Here is a 12,211-nt window from a genome sequence, read left to right as displayed (position 1 = left end):
CTACACAGCCATCTGTATGAACATGGAAATATCTACACCGCTATCTGTATGAACATGGAAATATCTACACCGCTATCTGTATGAACATGGAAATATCTACACCGCAAACTGTATGAACATGGAAATATCTTCACCGCCATCTGTATGAATATGGATATGTCTACACAGCGATCTGGATGAACATGGAAATATCTACACCGCGATCTGTATGAACATGGAAATATCTACACCGCTATCTGTGTAAACATGCATACATTTCACCGCTATCTGTATAAACATGGAAATATCTACATCGCTATCTGTATGAACATGGAAATATCTACACCGCTATCTGTATGAACATGGATATATCTACACAGCCATCTGGATGAACATGGAAATATCTACACCGCTATCTGTTTGAACATGGAAATATCTAAACCGCTATCTGCATTAAAATAGAAATATCTACACAGCTCTCTGCATATACATGGAAATAACTACAAACCTATCTCTTTACACATGGAAATAACTACACCGCTATCTCTATAAACATGGAAATATCTACACCGCCATCTGTATGAACATGGAAATATCTGCACTGCCATCTGTATGAACTTATAAATATCTGCACTGCCATCTGTATTAAGATGGAGATATCTACACCGCTATCTGTTTGAACATGGAAATATCTACACTGCTATCTGTATGAACATGGAAATATCTACACCGCTATCTGTATGAACATGGAAATATCTAAACCGCTATCTGTATGAACATGGATATATCTACACAGCCATCTGGATGAACATGGAAATATCTAAACCGCTATCTGTATGAACATGGAAATATCTACACCGCTATCTGTATAAACATGGAAATATCTACACAGCCATCTGGATGAACATGGAAATATCTACACCGCTATCTGTGTAAACATGCATACATCTTCACCGCAGTCTGTATAAACATGGAAATATCTACACCGCTGTCTGTATGAACATGGAAATATCTACACCGCTATCTCTATGAACATGGAAATATCTACACCGCTATCTGTTTGAAGATGGAAATATCTACACTGCTATCTGCATATACATGGAAATATCTACACAGCTATCTCTTTACACATGGAAATAACTACATCGCTATCTGTAAGAACATGGAAATATCTACACTGCCATCTGTATGAACATGGAAATATCTGCACTGCCATCTGTATGAACATATAAATATCTACACCGCCATCTGTATTAAGATGGAGATATCTACACCGCTATCTGCATAAACATGGAAATATCTACACCGCTATCTGTATAAACATGGAAATAACTACACCGCTATCTGTACAAACATGGAAATATCTACACTGCTACCTGTATAAACATGGATATATCAGCACCACTATCTGTATGAACATGGAAATATATTCACCGCTATCTGTATGAACATGGAAATATCTACACCGCTATCAGTATGAACATGGAAATATCTACACTGCTATCTGTATGAACATGGAAATATCTACACCGCTATCTGTTTGAACAAGGAAATATCTACACCGCTGTCTGCATGAAAATGGAAATATCTACACATCTATCTGCATATACATGGAAATATCTACACAGCTATCTCTTTACACATGGAAATAACTACACCGCTATCTCCATAAGCATGGAAATATCTACTTCGCCATCTGTATGAACATGGAAATATCTACACCGCTATCTGTATGAACATGGAAATATATTCACCGCCATCTGTATGAACATGGATATATCTACACAGCCATCTGTATGAACATGGAAATATCTACACCGCTATCTGTATGAACATGGAAATATCTACACCGCTATCTGTATGAACATGGAAATATCTTCACCGCCATCTGAATGAACATGGATATGTCTACACAGCCATCTGGATGAACATGGAAATATCTACACCGCGATCTGTATGAACATGGAAATAGCTACACCGCTATCTGTGTAAACTTGCATACGTTTCACCGCTATCTGTATAAACATGGAAATATCTACACCGCTATCTGTATGAACATGGAAATATCTACACCGCTATCTGTTTGAAAATGGTAATATCTAAACCGCTATCTGCATGAAAATATAAATATCTACACAGCTATCTGCATATACATGGAAATATCTACAAACCTAAATCTTTACACATGGAAATAACTAAACCGCTATCTCTATAAACATGGAAATATCTACACCGCCATCTGTATGAACATGGAAATATCTGCACTGCCATCTGTATGAACATATAAATATCTACACCGCCATCTGTATTAAGATGGAAATATCTACACCGCTATCTGTATAAACTTGGAAATACCTACACCGCTATCTTTATAAACCTGGAAATATCTGCACCGCCATCTGTATGAACTTATAAATATCTACACTGCCATCTGTATTAAGAAGGAGATACCTACACCGCTATCTGTATAAACATGGAAATATCTACACCGCTATCTGAATAAACATGGAAATATCTACAACGCTATCTGTATAAACATGGAAATATCTACACCGCTTCCTGTATAAACATGGAAATATCAGCACCGCTATCGATATTAACATGGAAATATCTACACTGCTATCAGTATGAACATGGAAATATCTACACCGCTATCTGTATGAACCTGGAAATATCTTCACCGTCATCTGTATGAACATGGATATATCTACACAGCCATCTGTATGAACATGGAAATATCTACACCGATATCTGTATGAACATGGAAATATCTACACCATTATCTGTATGAACATGGAAATATCTTCACCGCCATCTGTATGAACATGGATATATCTACACAGCCATCTGGATGAACATGGAAATACCTACACAGCTATCTGTATGAACATGGAAATATATACACCGCTATCTGTGTAAACATGCATACATGTTCACCGCTATCTGTGTAAACATGGAAATATCTACACTGCTATCTGTATGAACATGGAAATATCTACACTGCTATCTGTATTAACATGGATATATCTACACAACCATCTGGATGAACATGGAAATATCTACACCGCTATCTGTATGAACATGCAAATAGCTACTCCGCTATCTGTTAGAACATGGAAATATCTGAACCGCTCTCTGCATGAAAATGGAAATATCTACACAGCTATCTGCATATACATGGAAATATCTGCACAGCTATCTCTTTACACATGGAAATAACTACACCGCTATCTGTATGAACATGGAAATATCGGCACGGCCATCTGTATGAACATATAAATATCTACACCGCCATCTGTATTAAGATGGAGATACCTACACCGCTTTCTGTATAAACATGGAAATACCTACACCTCTATCTGTATAAACATGGAAATATCTACACCGCTATCTGTATAAACATGATAATATCTACACCGCTACCTGTATAAACATGGAAATATCAGCACCGCTATCTGTATGAACATGGAAATATCAGCCCCTCTCTCTGTATGAACATGGAAATATCTACAACGCTACCTGTATGAACATGGAAATATCTACACCGCTAGATGTATGAACATGGAATTATCTACAACGCCATCTGTGTGAACATGGATATGTCTACACAGCCATCTGGAGGAACATGGAAATATCTACACCGCTATCTGTATGAACATGGAAATAGCTGCTCCGCTATCTGTATGAACATGGAAATATCTGCTCCGCTATCTGTATGAACATGGAAATATCTGCACCGCCATCTGTATGAACATATAAATATCTACACCGCCATCTGTATTAAGATGGAGATATCTACACCGCTATCTGTATAAACACGGAAATATCTACACCGCTATCTGTATAAACATGGAAATATCTACACCGCTATCTGTATAAACATGGAAATATCTTCACCGCTACCTGTATAAACATGGAAATATCACCGCTATCTGTATGAACATGGAAATATCTACACCGCTATCTGTATGAACATGGAAATATCTACACCGCTATCTGTATGAACATGGAAATATCCACACCGCTATATGTATGAACATGGAAATATCTACACCGCTATCTGTTTGAACATGGAAATATCTACACAGCTGTCTGCATGAAAATGTAAATATCTACACAGATATCTGCATATACATGGAAATATCTACACAGCTATCTCTATACACATGGAAATAACTACACCGCTATCTCTAAAAACATGGAAATATCTACACCGCCATCTGTTTGAACATGGAAATATCTGCACAGCCATCTGTATGAACATATAAATATCTACACCGCCATCTGTATTAAGAAGGAGATATCTGCACCGCTATCTGTGTAAACCTGGAAATATCTACACCGCTATCTGTGTAAACATGGAAATATCTACCCCACTATCTGTATAAACCTGGAAATATCTACACCGCTACCTGTATAAACATGGAAATAGCACAGCTATCTGTATGAACATGGAAATATCTACACCGCTATCTGTACGAACATGGAAATATATACACCGCTGTCTGTATGAACATGGAAATAGCTACACCGCTATCTGTATGAACATGGAAATATCTACACCACTATCTGTATGAACATGGAAATAACTACACCGCTATCTGTATGAAAATGGATATATCTACACAGCCATCTGGATGGACATGGATATATCTACACAGCCATCTGGATGGACATGGAAATATCTACACCGCTATCTGTATGAACATGGAAATATCTACACCGCTATCTGTATGAACATGGAAATATCTACACCGCTATCCGTATGAACATGGAAATATCTACACCGCTGTTTGAACTTGGAAATATCTAAACCGCTATATGCATGAAAATGGAAATATCTACAGAGCTATCTGCATATACGTGGAAATATCTACACAGCTATCTCTTTACACATGGAAATAACTACACCGCTATCTGTATGAACATGGAAATATCTGCACGGCCATCTGTATGAACATGTAAATATCTACACCGCCATCTGTATTAAGATGGAGATATCTACACCGCTATCTGTATAAACATGGAAATATCTACACCGCTATCTGTATAAACATGGAAATATCTACACCGTTATCTGTATAAACATGGAAATATCTACACCGCTACCTATAAAAACATGGAAATATCAGCACCGCTATCTGTATGAACATGGAAATATCTGCACCACTATCTGTATGAACATGGAAATATCTACACCGCTATCTGTATGAACATGGAATTATCTTCACCGCCATCTGTATGAACATGGATATGTCTACACAGCCATCTGGATGAACATGGAAATATCTACACCGCTATCTGTATGAACATGGAAATAGCTACAACGCTTTCTGTATGAACATGGAAATATCTGCACCGCCATCTGTGTGTACATATAAATATCTACTCCGCCATCTGTATTAAGATGGAGATATCTACACCGCTATCTGTATAAACATGGAAATACCTACACCGCTATCTGTATAAACATGGAAATATCTACACCGCTATGTGTATAAACATTGAAATATCTGCACCGCTACCTGTATAATCATGGAAATATCAGCACCGCTATCTGTATGTACATGGAAATATCTACACCGCTATCTGTATGAACATGGAAATATCTACACCGCTATCTGTATGAACATGGAAATATCTACACCGCTATCTGTATGAACATGGAAATATCTACACCACTATCTGTATGAACATGGAAATATCTACACCGCTATCTGTATGAACATGGAAATATATACACCGCTGTCTGTATGAACATGGAAATATCTACACCGCTATCTGTTTGAACATGGAAATATCTACACCACTGTCTGCATGAAAATGGAAATATCTACACAGCTGTCTGCATATACATGGAAATATCTATACAGCTATCTCTTTACACGTGGAAATAACTACACCGCTATCTCTATAAACTTGGTAATATCTACAGCGCCATCTGTATGAACATGGAAATATCTTCACTGCCATCTGTATGAACATATAAATATCTACACCGCCATCTGTATTAAGGAGATATCTACACCGCTATCTGTATAAACATGGAAATATCTACACCGCTATCTGTATAAACATGGAAATATCTACACCGCTATCTGTATAAAAATGGAAATATCAGCACCGCTATCTGTATGAACATGGAAATATCAGCCCCTCTCTCTGTATGAACATGGAAATATCTACAACGCTACCTGTATGAACATGGAAATATCTACACCGCTAGATGTATGAACATGGAATTATCTACAACGCCATCTGTGTGAACATGGATATGTCTACACAGCCATCTGGAGGAACATGGAAATATCTACACCGCTATCTGTATGAACATGGAAATAGCTGCTCCGCTATCTGTATGAACATGGAAATATCTGCACCGCCATCTGTATGAACATATAAACATCTACACCGCCATCTGTATTAAGATGGAGATATCTACACCGCTATCTGTATAAACATGGAAATATCTACACCGCTACCTGTATAAACATGGAAATATCATCACCGCTATCTGTATGAACATGGAAATATCTACACCGCTATCTGTATGAACATGGAAATATCTACACCGCTATCTGTATGAACATGGAAATATCCACACCGCTATATGTATGAACATGGAAATATCTACACCGCTATCTGTTTGAACATGGAAATATCTACACCGCTGTCTGCATGAAAATGTAAATATCTACACAGATATCTGCATATACGTGGAAATATCTACACAGCTATCACTATACACATGGAAATAACTACACCGCTATCTCTAAAAACATGGAAATATCTACACCGCCATCTGTTTGAACATGGAAATATCTGCACAGCCATCTGTATGAACATATAAATATCTACACCGCCATCTGTATTAAGAAGGAGATATCTGCACCGCTATCTGTGTAAACCTGGAAATATCTACACCGCTATTTGTGTAAACATGGAAATATCTACCCCACTATCTGTATAAACCTGGAAATATCTACACCGCTACCTGTATAAACATGGAAATAGCACAGCTATCTGTATGAACATGGAAATATCTACACCGCTATCTGTACGAACATGGAAATATATACACCGCTGTCTGTATGAACATGGAAATAGCTACACCGCTATCTGTATGAACATGGAAATATCTACACCACTATCTGTATGAACATGGAAATAACTACACCGCTATCTGTATGAAAATGGATATATCTACACAGCCATCTGGATGGACATGGATATATCTACACAGCCATCTGGATGGACATGGAAATATCTACACCGCTATCTGTATGAACATGGAAATATCAGCCCCTCTATCTGTGTGAACATGGAAATATCTGCACCACTATCTGTATGAACATGGAAATATCTACACCGCTACCTGTATGAACATGGAATTATCTTCACCGCCGTCTGTATGAACATGGATATGTCTACACAGCCATCTGGATGAACATGGAAATATCTACACCGCTATCTGTATGAACATGGAAATAGCTACACCGCTTTCTGTATGAACATGGAAATATCTGCACCGCCATCTGTATGTACATATAAATATCTACTCCGCCATCTGTATTAAGATGGAGATATCTACACCGCTATCTGTATAAACATGGAAATACCTACACCGCTATCTGTATAAACATGGAAATATCTACACACCGCTATGTGTATAAACATGGAAATATCTGCACCGCTACCTGTATAATCATGGAAATATCAGCACCGCTATCTGTATGTACATGGAAATATCTACACCGCTATCTGTATGAACACGGAAATATCTACACCGCTATCTGAATGAACATGGAAATATCTACACCGCTATCTGTATGAACATGGAAATATCTACACCGCTATCTGTATGAACATGGAAATATCTACACCGCTATCTGTATGAACATGGAAATATATACACCGCTGTCTGTATGAACATGGAAATATCTACACCGCTATCTGTTTGAACATGGAAATATCTACACCACTGTCTGCATGAAAATGGAAATATCTACACAGCTGTCTTCATATACATGGAAATATCTATACAGCTATCTCTTTACACGTGGAAATAACTACACCGCTATCTCTATGAACATGGAATTATCTACACCGCCATCTGTATGAACATGGAAATATCTTCACTGCCATCTGTATGAACATATAAATATCTACACCGCCATCTGTATTAAGGAGATATCTACACCGCTATCTGTATAAACATGGAAATATCTACACCGCTATCTGTATAAACATGGAAATATCTACACCGCTATCTGTATAAAAATGGAAATATCAGCACCGCTATCAGTATGAACATGGAAATATCTGCACCGCCATCTTTATGAACATGAAAATATCTACACCGCCATCTGTATGAACATGGAAATATCTACACCGCAATCTGTATGAACTTGGAAATATCTTCACCGCCATCTGTATGAATATGGATATGTCTACACAGGGATCTGGATGAACATGGAAATATCTACACCGCGATCTGTATGAACATGGAAATATCTACACCGCTATCTGTGTAAACATGCATACATTTCACCGCTATCTGTATAAACATGGAAATATCTACACCGCTATCTGTATGAACATGGAAATATCTACACCGCTATCTGTATGAACATGGATATATCTACACAGCCATCTGGATGAACATGGAAATATCTACACCGCTATCTGTTTGAACATGGAAATATCTAAACCGCTATCTGCATGAAAATAGAAATATCTAAACAGCTATCTGCATATACATGGAAATAACTACAAACCTATCTCTTTACACATGGAAATAACTACACCGCTATCTCTATAAACATGGAAATATCTACACCGCCATCTGTATGAACATGGAAATATCTGCACTGCCATCTGTATGAACATATAAATATCTACACCGCCATCTGTATTAAGATGGAGATATCTACACCGCTATCTGTTTGAACATGTTAATATCTACACTGCTATCTGTATGAACATGGAAATATCTACACCGCTATCTGTAAAAACATGGAAATATCTACACAGCCATCTGGATGAACATGGTAATATCTACACCGCTATCTGTATGAATATGGAAATAACTACACCGCTTTCTGTATGAACATGGATATATCTACACAGCCATCTGGATGCACATGGATATATCTACACAGCCATCTGGATGGACATGGAAATATCTACACCGCTATCTGTATGAACATGGAAATATCAGCCCCTCTCTCTGTATGAACATGGAAATATCTACAACGCTACCTGTATGAACATGGAAATATCTACACCGCTAGATGTATGAACATGGAATTATCTACAACGCCATCTGTGTGAACATGGATATGTCTACACAGCCATCTGGAGGAACATGGAAATATCTACACCGCTATCTGTATGAACATGGAAATAGCTGCTCCGCTATCTGTATGAACATGGAAATATCTGCACCGCCATCTGTATGAACATATAAACATCTACACCGCCATCTGTATTAAGATGGAGATATCTACACCGCTATCTGTATAAACATGGAAATATCTACACCGCTACCTGTATAAACATGGAAATATCATCACCGCTATCTGTATGAACATGGAAATATCTACACCGCTATCTGTATGAACATGGAAATATCTACACCGCTATCTGTATGAACATGGAAATATCCACACCGCTATATGTATGAACATGGAAATATCTACACCGCTATCTGTTTGAACATGGAAATATCTACACCGCTGTCTGCATGAAAATGTAAATATCTACACAGATATCTGCATATACATGGAAATATCTACACAGCTATCTCTATACACATGGAAATAACTACACCGCTATCTCTAAAAACATGGAAATATCTACACCGCCATCTGTTTGAACATGGAAATATCTGCACAGCCATCTGTATGAACATATAAATATCTACACCGCCATCTGTATTAAGAAGGAGATATCTGCACCGCTATCTGTGTAAACCTGGAAATATCTACACCGCTATCTGTGTAAACATGGAAATATCTACCCCACTATCTGTATAAACCTGGAAATATCTACACCGCTACCTGTATAAACATGGAAATAGCACAGCTATCTGTATGAACATGGAAATATCTACACCGCTATCTGTACGAACATGGAAATATATACACCGCTGTCTGTATGAACATGGAAATAGCTACACCGCTATCTGTATGAACATGGAAATATCTACACCACTATCTGTATGAACATGGAAATAACTACACCGCTATCTGTATGAAAATGGATATATCTACACAGCCATCTGGATGGACATGGATATATCTACACAGCCATCTGGATGGACATGGAAATATCTACACCGCTATCTGTATGAACATGGAAATATCTACACCGCTATCTGTATGAACATGGAAATATCTACACCGCTATCCGTATGAACATGGAAATATCTACACCGCTGTTTGAACTTGGAAATATCTAAACCGCTATATGCATGAAAATGGAAATATCTACAGAGCTATCTGCATATACGTGGAAATATCTACACAGCTATCTCTTTACACATGGAAATAACTACACCGCTATCTGTATGAACATGGAAATATCTGCACGGCCATCTGTATGAACATATAAATATCTACACCGCCATCTGTTTTAAGATGGAGATATCTACACCGCTATCTGTATAAACATGGAAATATCTACACCGCTATCTGTATAAACATGGAAATATCTACACCGTTATCTGTATAAACATGGAAATATCTACACCGCTACCTATAAAAACGTGGAAATATCAGCACCGCTATCTGTATGAACATGGAAATATCAGCCCCTCTATCTGTGTGAACATGGAAATATCTGCACCACTATCTGTATGAACATGGAAATATCTACACCGCTACCTGTATGAACATGGAATTATCTTCACCGCCGTCTGTATGAACATGGATATGTCTACACAGCCATCTGGATGAACATGGAAATATCTACACCGCTATCTGTATGAACATGGAAATAGCTACACCGCTTTCTGTATGAACATGGAAATATCTGCACCGCCATCTGTATGTACATATAAATATCTACTCCGCCATCTGTATTAAGATGGAGATATCTACACCGCTATCTGTATAAACATGGAAATACCTACACCGCTATCTGTATAAACATGGAAATATCTACACACCGCTATGTGTATAAACATGGAAATATCTGCACCGCTACCTGTATAATCATGGAAATATCAGCACCGCTATCTGTATGTACATGGAAATATCTACACCGCTATCTGTATGAACATGGAAATATCTACACCGCTATCTGAATGAACATGGAAATATCTACACCGCTATCTGTATGAACATGGAAATATCTACACCGCTATCTGTATGAACATGGAAATATCTACACCGCTATCTGTATGAACATGGAAATATATACACCGCTGTCTGTATGAACATGGAAATATCTACACCGCTATCTGTTTGAACATGGAAATATCTACACCACTGTCTGCATGAAAATGGAAATATCTACACAGCTGTCTGCATATACATGGAAATATCTATACAGCTATCTCTTTACACGTGGAAATAACTACACCGCTATCTCTATGAACATGGAATTATCTACACCGCCATCTGTATGAACATGGAAATATCTTCACTGCCATCTGTATGAACATATAAATATCTACACCGCCATCTGTATTAAGGAGATATCTACACCGCTATCTGTATAAACATGGAAATATCTACACCGCTATCTGTATAAACATGGAAATATCTACACCGCTATCTGTATAAAAATGGAAATATCAGCACCGCTATCAGTATGAACATGGAAATATCTGCACCGCCATCTTTATGAACATGAAAATATCTACACCGCCATCTGTATGAACATGGAAATATCTACACCGCAATCTGTATGAACTTGGAAATATCTTCACCGCCATCTGTATGAATATGGATATGTCTACACAGGGATCTGGATGAACATGGAAATATCTACACCGCGATCTGTATGAACATGGAAATATCTACACCGCTATCTGTGTAAACATGCATACATTTCACCGCTATCTGTATAAACATGGAAATATCTACACCGCTATCTGTATGAACATGGAAATATCTACACCGCTATCTGTATGAACATGGATATATCTACACAGCCATCTGGATGAACATGGAAATATCTACACCGCTATCTGTTTGAACATGGAAATATCTAAACCGCTATCTGC

This window comes from Gorilla gorilla, chromosome 21 (genome assembly GCF_029281585.2).
Source record: "Gorilla gorilla gorilla isolate KB3781 chromosome 21, NHGRI_mGorGor1-v2.1_pri, whole genome shotgun sequence".
NCBI classification, from domain to species: Eukaryota; Metazoa; Chordata; class Mammalia; order Primates; family Hominidae; genus Gorilla; species Gorilla gorilla.
The sequence above is the reverse complement of the archived record's forward strand: the minus strand, read 5'-3'. Positions refer to the sequence as shown.